This window comes from Primulina eburnea, chromosome 3, assembly GCF_022965805.1.
Source record: "Primulina eburnea isolate SZY01 chromosome 3, ASM2296580v1, whole genome shotgun sequence".
Classification (NCBI taxonomy): Eukaryota; Viridiplantae; Streptophyta; class Magnoliopsida; order Lamiales; family Gesneriaceae; genus Primulina; species Primulina eburnea.
In genome coordinates, this window is record NC_133103.1 from 46917455 (window position 1) to 46928294 (window position 10840).

Here is a 10840-nt window from a genome sequence, read left to right on the forward strand (position 1 = left end):
CAAAATCTCGTGAGTCGTTCATTTGCACCCCTCTCGTAAACCCAAGAACATACTTAGCGCTGCCCGAAATCGAGAAGAGAGAAAAACGGAATTTATCCTTTCTTTCTTGATTTCTTCTTCGTCAAGCTGTTCGCCCAGCAATGCGAAGCTTATAGGATAATGAACGATTGCTATTGCTAATTCTTTCTTCGAATTTACCTTGATGAATGGTTGATAAAATCTTCTGATTGAATTGATCGAAACAGGGCAAGATTTAGTTCATTTCCGCTCTGTTTCTCCTCGGGGATTTTCTCTGGTTGCTCTGAATAGATTTTTTCCGAGGCTGTTTTTGGGACGAATGGACGGAAACATGTTTTTGTAGAAACCAGTGTATAGTCTACCTCTTCTATTTTGACCCAATACGAAACCTTCCTTGACAAGCTCGTAGATTTTCGTTGTTTGAAAACCTTATGCATAAAAATGTATCAACCCCCAAAACGTTTTTAAAAAGATTTGCTCCTGATTGAAACAAGGTTGCTTGTTAGAGAGATTTTGTATTTCTTGTTGGGTGTTGTAGATTGCGGGGTTTTTTTGAGTGGACATATACTCAGTATCTACAACATAACCAACTATATGTTTGAGTTGATTTGAGATGGCGGAAGCTAAGGTCATTGTGGATAATAATGAGAAGATAGAGAAATTAATACAGGAGAAAAGGGGGAAGAGGAAATGGGCCTTAATTGGGGCAGTGGTGATGTTGATTGCGGCGGCATCACTAACATTGAAACACGACCGAGATCATAAATCCTGTCATTGTTCTCAGGTCCTGTCTTTTCACTTTTCCAGTTTTCTTTGCATTTTCCATTTGTGCAATTGAGCTTTTGTTTCTTCTTTGTTGCTGGATTCAATGCTTGGGATGTGTGTGCAATTGAGATATTGTTTCTTATTTACTTTATAATAAATTTCACTGAGAAATTATTGGTATTCTTAGTTGTGGGACTAATATCTTGCACACATTTGTTCCATCCCTGCATCTACAGGCCGTAGGTGCAAACCTGCATTTAATCGTTAAAAACTAGTGATTTCAATTTATTTGATTGATTTTTTATATCCCATATTTGCATTTCCTTCTTCTTACAGTTTCTTGATCATGTTGGTTCGTTGCATCACTGTAGTCTGGAACTTTAGCGATTTCATATTGCTCTTCCAGTTAGACTTAAACTGTTGTTTTAGTTTAAGGAACTAACTTTATCAATCTTTTACTTGCCTCTTGTATAGGATTCTCGAAAATATACAGGCATTGTTGAGGACTGCTGTTGTGATTATGAGACAATAGACAGTGTGAATGAGGCAATTCTGCACCCTTTACTTCAAGAGCTCGTTAAAACTCCATTTTTCCGATATTTTAAGGGTGGGTATAGACTTTTTTTCGCCAAATTTAGGATATTCCGAGTGTTTTGATTCCAAACTTGGTTTATGGTAGAGATTGTGTCAGCAATTAATTTCAAGGGCGCACCACCATATGTTAACATGTTGCCCTTACGTAAAATAATGATTTACAGTTTGTTAGGTTTGATTTGTTGCAACTAAAGTTTTTATTTTGGGTATTTAAGTGGTTGCTTCCAATATCAACGAATTTCATTCTTTGGAAACAGTTTGAGCTTATTAGATGATGGTGAGCCTGCAAACAAGATCAAAAATTTCTTGTTCACTGCGTTAAAAATAACCATTAATATCTGCAGCAAGCTGATGTTACTCATTAAATATACAGGTTAAGCTGTGGTGTGACTGCCCTTTTTGGCCTGATGATGGCATGTGCAAGTTACGTGATTGTAGTGTTTGTGAATGCCCAGAAAATGAATTTCCTGAACCCTTTAAGAAGGCAATGTTGTACGGTCTGCCATCAGATGATTTAAAATGTCAAGAGGAGAACCAACGAGATGTTGTTGATCGCACGCTAGATACAAAGGCCTTTAGGGGATGGATTGAAGCGGATAATCCTTGGACTCATGATGACGAGACGGATAACCGTAAACCTCCTTTATCGTTTTTCTAGCATTTAAATTATTAGCATGTATTGCTGTTGCTTTCTTTACAAATTTTGAGGGTCTAAGCATGAAAACCTAAGTTGCGGTTCTCCCTTTTCTCTCTATTAATCATGTGTGCATGCCTCTGTAAGCTCGACCCGAAAGATTTGGATGATTTCAACAAAGAACAAATACAGTCAATGAAAGATAAAGAAAATGTGCATACATGCCGGGCAAACAGACCAGAGGTTGTCTACACTAGAAGAAAATCAAAGAGAAACATTCAAACGGCAGTACATCAAGATCCTTTCAGGGACGATCAAGATGATACTTTGGAGGTCAGGGATTTTCAAATGAACCATAGCAGTGGCTCTGAGGATGATAGCGATTCAAACGATATGGGCTCTCACATGTCAATAAGTTCTGACTCATCCACACACACCGGAGTGGGGCTGGAGGACATAGGCGATCTCTTTGCATCACCTGCGGCTAAGGCTCACAACAAAATCAATTCTTCTCAATCTCAATCTTCCGAAAATTCAATTCCTAATTCGGTTTTTCTTAATAATTCTGGGGTGGGGAGGGTATTAGAGGCCGAGAGAGGTTTAGTTGTTGGTGACAAGTCGGGTATGTCAGACATAAAAATCCACGAGGTTGATAGGGGAAGTGTAGGGATGGTAGTGCCCGAAACTGTTGGAGTGACAGATTGTTTGGAATTAATGGGAATCAAAAAGACGGAGATTGGGGTAGATTTGACAAAGGAAGGATGTTGTGCGGTGGGAGGAAAATTTTTCAAATGAAAATTGTGTCTTGGAATATAAGAGGTGGTGGGTCGGCAACGAGACGAGGTTTCATTCGAGAATTATTAAGGAAGGAGAAACCAGATTTGGCTATTCTCCAAGAAACAAAAAAAGAGTTCATAGATAGGAAATTTATCGCAAGTGTGTGGAAATCAAGGTTTGTTGATTGGGTTCATTTATCATCCATTGGATCTTCGGGTGGTATTCTGGTAATGTGGGACCCGAGAGTAGTTACGGTAACAGATAATTTGATTGGAGAATTTACTGTATCGATATGCATAGACAAAAATAATGACTTAGACAGCTGGTGGTTTACAGCCGTATATGGACCATGCTCACCAAATAATCGACAAAAATTCTGGGATGAATTGGCTGGACTGAGAGTTCTTTGTGGGGAAAGGTGGTGTTTGGGAGGGGATTTCAATGTTGTGCGATATTTGGTGGAGAAATTCAATAGCCACACACAAACCACAAGCATGGCGGGATTCGACATGTTGATACAAGAATTGGAGTTATGTGACCCCCCATTGATAAATGCAAAATATACGTGGTCAAATCTGCGGTCCACACCTATTTGTAGTAGGCTTGATAGATTTTTGTTCTCGAGAGGATGGGTCGATTTATTCCCATTTCAAAAACAATCTGTTTTGCCTCGTATTACATCGGATCACTTCCCAATTGTGCTGGAAACACAGAAACTTAAATGGGGGCCTTGTCCATTCAGATTTGAGAATATGTGGTTGCAAAATAAAGAATTTAAAGCAAAGTTTGATGGGTGGTGGAATAATAATCATGTTCAAGGATGGGAAGGTTATAAGTTCATGAGAAAACTAAAGATGATTAAGGAAGAGATCAAAGTTTGGAACATCGAGGAGTTTGGGAATATCGAGATGAAGGAAGCAGATTTTCGCAACAAAATTACATCACTGGATGAAATGGAGAGTGAGGGGAGGATTACTGCGGAAGGGGTGGCCAAAAGACTGGAAAAAAAATGTGAATTGGAAGAGTTGTTGTGTCAACGGAATAGAATGTTTCACCAAAAAGCAAAAATTACTTGGTTAAAAGAAGGCGATCGCAACACAAAGTTTTTCCACTCCGTGCTAAATCATAGGAAGACAAAGTCAATGATTACCAAATTAGAGTTGGATGATGGTAGGGTGATTGAAGATGAGGGTCAGATAGTTCATGTTATTGTCGATTATTTCAAAGAACTGTACAGCACAAGACCAGTGATTAGATTTGGGATTGATGGAGTGGTATGGGGAAACATTGATAATGACATGAGAGAGGAGCTGGAAAAATCTTTTTCACTAGAGGAGGTTAAGAAGGCAGTTTTCGATTGTGATAGATGCAAAGCGCCCGGGCCCGATGGCTATACTTTGGCTCTTTATCAAGATTGCTGGGAGACAGTGAAGAGCGACTTAATGAGAGTCTTCGAAGAGTTCCATGAAGGGGGAGTCATAAATGGGTTGACAAATGAATCATACATATGTTTGATACCAAAGAAAAATGATTCGTTGAAGGTCAGAGACTTTAGACCCATAAGCCTCACAACAAGCTTATACAAGATTGTTGCAAAGGTTTTGGCTACTAGGTTGAAAAAAGTTTTAGCACATACACTTTCAGAAACTCAAAATGCATTTACCGAGGGGAAACAGATTTTAGATTGTTGTTTAATTGCGAATGAGTTGGTTGAAGAGGGTAGGAAGAAAAAAAAAGATGGTTGGGTTCTGAAAATTGACCTTGAAAAAGCATATGATAATGTCGAATGGGATTTTCTGGATTTTGTACTACAAAAAAAGGGATTTGGGGAGAAGTGGAGAGGCTGGATGAGAGGATGTGTTTCAAATGTGTCATTTTCTGTTATGATCAATGGGAGACCGAGGGGGAAATTTAAAGCGTATCGAGGACTTAGACAGGGATGTCCGTTATCACCTTTTCTGTTTAATATGGTGGTCGATGTTTTGGGAAGATTGGTTGACAAAGCAAAAGAAGGAAACTTTATCAGAGGATATGAGGTGGGCCGAGAGAAGGTTGAGGTCTCACACATACAGTTCGCGGATGATACTTTGTTCTTTGTGAAGACGGACGAACACATAAGGTTTCTGGTCTTGATTCTGAAAGCTTTTTGTGATATGTCAGGACTGCGGATTAATTGGGAGAAAAGTGCTTTATTGGGTTTAACTAAAGAGGTAGTAGATGGGGAAGATTTAGCCGCAGAAATTGGATGTCAAAAGGAAAGCTGGCCGATAAAATATTTGGGAGTCCCTCTAGGGGGTAATCCAATGACCACCTCATTCTGGGAGCCTATTATGATTAAGGTTTCTAGGAAATTGTCTACTTGGAAAAAGGCATTCTTGTCAAAAGGAGGTAGAGTGACCCTTATTGCTTCGGTTCTTACAGCCTTGCCGATATATTACCTTTCTCTTTTTAAGATACCCAAAGGAGTGGCGGGGGAGATGGAGAAAGTCATGAGAAATTTTTTATGGGATGGAAATGATGGAGATTCACATTGTCATATGGTGAGATGGGAAAAAGTGTGCCGACCGAAGGAAAAAGGAGGATTGGGCATTGGGAATTTATGTTTGAGAAACATTTCCTTAATGGGGAAATGGTGGTGGAGATTCAATGTGGAAAATGATACATTATGGAGGAAAATAATCAAGAGTAAGTATGGGCTTCAAGAAAACGGATGGGATGCGGGGTTGGCTAAGAATGTGACTTTTAGATGCCCGTGGAAGTTTATTTCAGCGACATACCCGACTTATCACAGACTTACTAAACTAGTGGTTCGAGGGGGGAATAGAATAAGGTTTTGGGAGGATATTTGGGTGGGGGAGTCATCTCTCAAGGATTTGTTTCATTCTTTATTCCAGTTATCTTTGTCTCACAGTTATCCTATTGATCATTTTGCTTTATTTGACTCATCAACAAACTCTATTTCATGGGATTTCAGCTTTCGTAGATCTCTCCGAGAGGAGGAGATCACTCAATTAACTTCGCTTTTGAGAACCTTGGAGGGTGTGAGATTAGCGGTAGGTGTTGATGATCTCAAAAAATGGGAAGGGGATAATTCTGGGATTTTCACTGTCAAATCTTTCTACCACTCTTTTTTCAAAGATTATAATAATCCAGATCGGTTCAAGTTCTACAATGTCATTTGGAAAATAAACATTCCTTCCAAAATTCAGATATTCTCATGGACAGCGATTCTCTCGAAATTACCGACAGCCGAGGTCATGCAAAAGAGATTACCTACTTGGTCGCTTTCCCCAAACTGGTGTGTGTTATGCCGTAACCATGACGAAACACAAGATCATCTGTTCGTTCATTGCAGATTCACTTATGCTTTGTGGGCAAGGGCTTTACAAGAATTGAAGTTGCTTTGGGCTACACCGAAGACAACTCAAGACTTATTCCACACTGATTTGGGCCGACTGCTTGGCAAAAAGGGGAAAATTTTCTGGAAAATGGTGGTTCATGGAATTACTTGGCAAGTGTGGTTGGAGAGAAACAAGAGAATTTTCCAAGATCTTGAGGAAAATTCAGATGATTGTTGGGAAAGAATAAAATTCAACACGGCAAATTGGACTCGGTTGGATAAAAACTTTGAGGGACTGTCTACTTTTGATCTTTTCAGAAATTGGCATTATGTGTATTGCTAGAAGCTAGAAGCTTATATAGCTACGATTAGTGGACCTCTAGTCCACTTACTGTAATTTTTAATTACCATTATTAATAAAATTATGTTTCTTATCAAAAAAAAAAAATAATTGAACCCTTTGATTCTTGCAGATTACAATCACAATTTATTAGTGATGACTTCTTTTAAAAGTGGATGGAGAATCATGTTTATAATAAAGAGTTTTCTCTTTTTTGCAGGTGAGATGACATATGTCAATCTACTATTGAATCCTGAACGATATACTGGCTATACTGGGGAATCAGCCAGGAGGATATGGGATGCTATATATTCTGAAAACTGTCCAAAATGTTTGTTTCTTGTCTATATAATTCCTTCCATGATTTCATAGTCGAGCTTTAGCAAGCAGACGATATCTGTTAATAGTGGTTTCTTCATAAATCGAGGAGGTTTTCATTTTTTTTTTGTGTTTTTTAGTGAGACGTGACTATATGCTGCTGACCAACTTTGCTTGTATCACACTGTTCTAGGTAGTTTTTGATATCTCGTAATGCTTGTATTTTGTGTTGCTTATTGTTTTCAAATTTGTTCTAGAGTGGGTAAGTTTATTTTGAGAATGCCATGTATTTGGACAAATCAAGAAGATCCGGCATGTGTGTGTAATTCTTTCTTTTTTTGTTATTTTATCTTGGCTAGAAACTTGATTTTCGGGGCTGCAATCCGATTCTAGAAACAATACTTGAGTAATAAATAGAAATTCTCAATTGTACGTGGACTGAACTTTCTTTTCTTTTTTCGTATATTGCAGATACATCTGGAGATACATCTGGAGAAATTTGTCCGGAGAGAAGAGTGTTGTACAAGTTAATTTCAGGGCTTCACTCCTCTATCTCGATTCATATCTCATCCGACTATCTGCTTGATGAAACTAAAAATCTGGTTTGCTTAATAACTTTCCCTTGTATCGTCAAAAAACTATACTCTATTTCTTGTTTATATTTTGTTAGTTTTAGCAAATCTTGCTTGAATCTCCTGTGAAAGTACGCAGTTGAACTTTTATAACATCAATTTTACCTTAAAACTGGTTTTGAAGCATCATTTCAATTCAGCATAGAACATTAAACCATTTTGCTTAACCATATTAACTGAAAACCGATTTCATGTGTACAATTTCAGTGGTGTAGGAATCTGGAGTTGATGTATGATCGTGTTTTTCGGTTTCCGGATCGTGTTAGAAACTTATATTTCACTTTCATGTTTGTTCTTTGAGCTATGGCAAAAGTAAGCCTTCGTTATTTCTGAAATTATAACAATTGCCCTAGTTATACGGGATGTAATGTTCATTTCTCTTCATACATGATTCAGGCCGCCTCGTACTTGGAGCATGCAGAGTACAATACTGGTAAGGTCGAGGAGGACTTGAAAGCACAGTTTTTAATGCGACAACTAGTGTACAATCCAAAACTGCAGGCTGCGTGTCCACTTCCATTTGACGAAGCTAAGCTGTGGCAAGGTCAAAGTGGACCTGAACTGAAGCTTGAGATTCAAAAGAACTTCAAAAACATCAGGTTTGAATCTAATTTCTTGTCACTTATTGCTGCATAGAAATATCAGCTGTTGGTATTAACGAAATTTGATGCTCTGATTCCATGGGTTTTTTAACTTAGGCAAGTGGATTCAAAGTTTTTTATAACAGCATTAATAGCTTGTACTTTGTATAGCATGGGTATAAATCGAGTTTTATATCAATATTTTCTTTAATCGTTGTTCTTTTATTTAGTAAATCTTGAAGGCAACATTTAGCCTATGTTCTGGATGTTGCAGTGCTCTGATGGATTGCGTTGGATGTGAGAAATGTCGTCTTTGGGGGAAACTTCAGGTGCTCGGTCTGGGAACAGCTCTGAAGATTCTCTTCTCCGTTGATGGCAAAAACCAGCAAAACCAGCCTGTAAGTTGCATGGCAAAAATCTAATAATCCCCCCTCTCTCTAAAACAATTTTGACAATCAATATTTACATTTGTAAATCTCGCTTTCCCAGCTGCAACTGCAAAGAAACGAAGTAATCGCCTTGGTGAACCTGCTTCATCGTCTTTCAGAATCTGTCAAGCTCGTCCAAGAACTTGGCCCTTTAGTCGAGCAAACAATGGAGGGGTTCATATCACCACCTCCTCCACAAGAAACTCGTTTTTGGCAAAGAGTTAGCTAAGCAGTGTGTATAAACTAGTCATGATTAACTGATTCTCTTTTATCATTTTTGAAAGTCAGCATCGAGCAGAATTCATTCCCAGTTTCTGTAGAGAACCGTATATCATCGCAATCGCAACTGCAAATAGCCGAGTGAGCAAAGAGTAGGAACATTTGAACTGTTGTAACTTTAGTTTTGAAGATTCTGTCTGTTATTCCTCAATAGTTTTGTAATGAACAAAGTTTAAGATAACAACGAACTTGTATGTCAAACAGGGGCGGATCTGTCCCCCACCCCCCACCCCAAACCCAATTTTTTTTAAAAGTTTTATTGTTATATATGATTTTTTTTTCTGTATAGATACTATTAAATTAGTTAATTCAAACTTAAAAACTAGAGATTTAGCTTGTAGCACTCAATATATATGCTGCAAGTATGGTTCGATTCTTCTATAGCTCTCATTTTTTATTTTGTTTGTTTTTAAATTTTTTATTATTTATATCTGTTGAGCTTATTGAGTTAAGAGGCTCATCTTCAATTGTTCTCAATCGGGCCAATTTCAATATCTATTTTTGAGCTCAAAATCGGGCCTTTGTTGAGGTAACTGAACTTAACATTTTCTATGAAGCCAAAACCTAACTTCTTTAATTTAATTTCCTCTAATTTTTTTGTAATAAAAAACTAGGAAAAAAACTTTCTCGAACATTACCATCGTGCTATGAGCGGACAATTCTGAAGAAACGGAGAGCTGCGGTCGAAATCTAATTCTGAAAAAAAGTGGTCCTCTATCTTGGCTTTTTTTTAAAAATATTATAAATTTAAAAAATCTTTATAAAAAAATTGCAAATTGAGATCGTTTATAAAACTAGTACAATCCGTATTTCACTGCACCGGATTCTAAGAGCGACGGTTTATTAATCCGTCGCTTTTTGCGACTGTTAATAACCGTCGCTCTTAGAATCCCGTGCAGTCTAGCACGGATTCTCCGTGCCCCCTTTCCTTCTTATTTTTTTTAAATAAATCTGAATCCGGTGCAGTGAATTTTTTTTTTTTAAAATAAGTCTGAATCTGGTGCAGTGAAATGCGGATTGTGCTAGTTTTATAAACACTTTCATTTTACAACATTTTTATAATGTTTTATTTAATTTATAATATTTTTTAAAAAAGCCGACAAAATATTGCATGATATTATTGTAAATAATAATATTGACGACGTGCGATTAATGTACTCCGTTACCGTATTTCACTGCATTAAAAGCACGCTGCAGATAGTAATATCCGCAAAATGCATTTATGTGTGCTGTTAATAACATATGCAATTTTCGCAGCGCACAATAAAGACACGCCGTTAATAGTATTATTAACAGTGTTCATGTTTATATACGCTGTTGTTAATAGTAAAAGATTTAAAAAAAATTGTGTCTAGACATTAACGGAGTACTTTACGCCGTCAATATTATTAATTACATTAATATCATGCAATATTTTGTCAGCTTCTTTTAAAAATATTATAAATTAAATAAAACATTACAAAAATATTGTAAAATGAAAGTGTTTATAAAACTAGTACAAATCCGCATTTCACTGCACCGGATTCAGACTTATTTAAAAAAAAAAATTCACTGCACCGGATTCAGACTTATTTAAAAAAAATAAAAAGGAAAGGGGGCACGGAGAATCCGTGCTAGACCACCGGATTCTAACCGCGACGGTTAATAGCCGTCGCAAATAGCGACGGATTAATAAACCATCGCTATTGGCGACGGGTGTTAAACCGTCGCTGTTAGAATCCGGTGCAGTGAAATATGGATTGTACTAGTTTTATAAACGTTCTCAATTTGCAATATTTTTATAAAGATTTTTTAAATTTATAATATTTTTTTAAAAAAGCCCCTCTATCTTACCTCCACTCCTTGTATACAATTTAGGCAAAGTGTTTGTTCATGAACGACGGCTTCCGGATCCGGATACGGCCTTGCCCGAGTGACCTTGACTGGGTGGCCTCTTAGCGCTTTTTTAGGAGGAGTTCAGTGTAGTCGGATGGAAGGAGATGAACTTCGAATTAAATTTTAAAAAAGTTAAGTGTAAAATGACATAAAAAAAAGTGGATGAAAAAATTAAATTTTTGATTTTTCTAGTAGCGATGGATCTCTATGACCTCCGAAATTTTTTAAAACCTTATTGCTATATAGAAATATTTGTTCC

General features: G+C 37.3%; 1 pseudogene; it reads left to right on the forward strand.

Moving 5' to 3' along the window:
• Positions 1–8686, forward strand: LOC140827693 (endoplasmic reticulum oxidoreductin-1-like; annotated as a pseudogene).
• Positions 8687–10840: the final 2154 nt, after the last annotated feature.